This window comes from Erinaceus europaeus, chromosome 1 (assembly GCF_950295315.1).
Source record: "Erinaceus europaeus chromosome 1, mEriEur2.1, whole genome shotgun sequence".
In the NCBI taxonomy this organism is placed as follows: Eukaryota; Metazoa; Chordata; class Mammalia; order Eulipotyphla; family Erinaceidae; genus Erinaceus; species Erinaceus europaeus.
Window position 1 is genome coordinate 208,125,096 of NC_080162.1, and position 2,096 is coordinate 208,127,191.

The window sequence follows — 2,096 nt, forward strand, 5'->3', positions numbered from 1 at the left end:
CGTAGCCAGTCAACAACGTCAGGTTGAGCCTGATGTCTGCTTGTTGCTGGCTTTGAAAGTGACTGGGATCCATGTGGACTCAGTCGGCTAGGAAGGATCGTCAGTTTCCCCAATAAATGGGTACTCACGGGGTGCACCACAAGAGGGTCGATCCAATGCATCCCGTCTCACCCAAGTGATGAAGCTGAAGGGTTGTCATTCCACACCTGAAGTCTCTGTAGGCAGCTTTTGAGTGGACCATGAGGTCATGTTCACACAGCCCTCTACAGCCCAATTGAGGAAAAAGCCAACAGTGCACAGCAAAAAATAGACATGGCAGGCCCTTCTTTGCACTTGCTTCTGGGCGCTACCTGTCAGCTCTGGGGCAAGTCTGCGGCGAATAAGCACGGGCAGTGTGGTTGCTGTCCATTTAGTGACATCCAACTAGTGCAAGAGTTCATGGAGGTGAGTGACAGGAGAGTTCACTCTGCAACTGAGGAAGATGGAGAGAATGAGGAAAGACAACAGTTGAGGGAGGGCAGCTCAAAGCCATTGGCAGCTTTCAGGAAGACCTTCCCTCTTGAAGCCTTGGGACATAACCAGCGTTCTTGTCTTTACTGGCTCAGCCTGGGTCCTCAGGAGAGGAGGCCTGGAGCACACAGGACAAACAGACAAGAGGAAATGGAGGGGGATGGGAAGCCAGTAAGCTCCCTCTTCTAGGGAGCATGCCCCCCCCCCCCCTCACAGCGCACACTCAAGCAGGACTCTTGGCAGTGGGCATAGGAATTGGCCCTGGGCAAGTTCCCCGGGTAAAAGGTGCAAACAGGGTGTGGGCTGGTTTCCTTGTGAAGGTTGTGGCTTCCCCTCCGGCTCACCCTCACTGCTGCTGAGTAATCTGCAGGCCACAATCTGTCCGTGAAGGAACTCTTGCGACACCCGCGTGGAGCTCCCAGGTAAACAGCCAGTGTGTGTGCCCAGAGCTGTGCTTGCGTCTGTTTTCTGGGGAAGCCTCCCTCCCCGCTGGCCTCTGGGCCGAGCCTCAGCCTGCCTCTCTGCCTTGCTCTCTTGGGCTGCCTTGTCCTTTCCTGGGAACCAGGTCAGAGGCCCTGCTGGCAGGTGTCACAGAGCATGAATCAGGCCTCCTTCAGGAGTGGGCGGGAGAGCTGGGCTGAGGCCAAGGCAAAGGCTAATTGGATGATGGACCTGGTTGATAGACAATCTATTCAATGGCCTCCAGAAAGAACTAGGGGCCAGCTTATACGAGGGGTCAACTCTTTGTGGGGGAAGTTTAGGTAACTAGAAATCACGTGTTGGCCTCAGATGGCCTGTGGTTCTCTCATGCCTTTAGATGTTCTCACACAGACGGGCAGCTACAGAGTGGACAAAGCAGGCTTTCTGACTGAAAGCAGGCTTTCTCAGGAGGGCGATTTATCCATTTTGTTGGTTCATGATTTGATGGGTGGGTGGACCCAGCGAGGCAGGTTCATTTATGCTGTAGCCCAAGGTAAGCTTCCCAATGGCTCATATTTTACTAGAAACCCTGTGAGTGGTGTTCCTTTTCCATACCTGGGTGCTCTGGAATGAGTGCTGAGTAATCAGGCATCATGGCTAAGTGATAGCCAAGAGTTAGGGGTCCTGGAGACTAGCTCAGGGAAGACACTCATTCCTGCCCTTGGGAAGATAGCTGATAGATGAGTTCTGGAATCACACAGAAGCATCCTCTCTCTCTCTCTCTCTCTCTCTCTCTCTCTCCTCCCCCCTCTCTCCTCCTCCTCCTCTCTCTCTCTCTCTCTCTCTCTCTCTTTCTCTCTCTCTGAGATAGTGCAACATGACATGCTAAAGCCAAAGGCTAAGTAAGGCTCCATAGGGAAGAAAGGGAGGCTTCCTGGAGGAAGCAAAGGCTTAGATGGATCTGAAAGGATAAACTTTCAAAAATTTCCAGAAAAAAAAAAATTATTGGGGCCAGGTGGTAGTGCACCTGGTTGAGCGTACATGTTACAATGCCCAAGGACCCGGGTTTGAACCCCCAGTCCCCACCTGCAGGGAGAAACTTTGCAAGTGGTGAAGCAGGGCTGTGGATCCCTCTCTGTCTGTCTCTTTCTCTATCTCCTCCTATG

General features: G+C 52.7%; 1 long non-coding RNA gene across 1 annotated transcript; it reads right to left on the minus strand.

Annotated features, from left to right (window-relative positions):
• Positions 1–212: 212 nt before the first annotated feature.
• On the minus strand, positions 213–1,009 carry LOC132542088 (uncharacterized). The gene is made up of 3 exons (XR_009553235.1): positions 855–1,009; positions 575–628; positions 213–472 (listed from the first exon to the last, which is right to left on the minus strand). It is a non-coding gene; the product is annotated as an uncharacterized LOC132542088 (long non-coding RNA).
• Between the last annotated feature and the right edge of the window lie 1,087 nt (positions 1,010–2,096).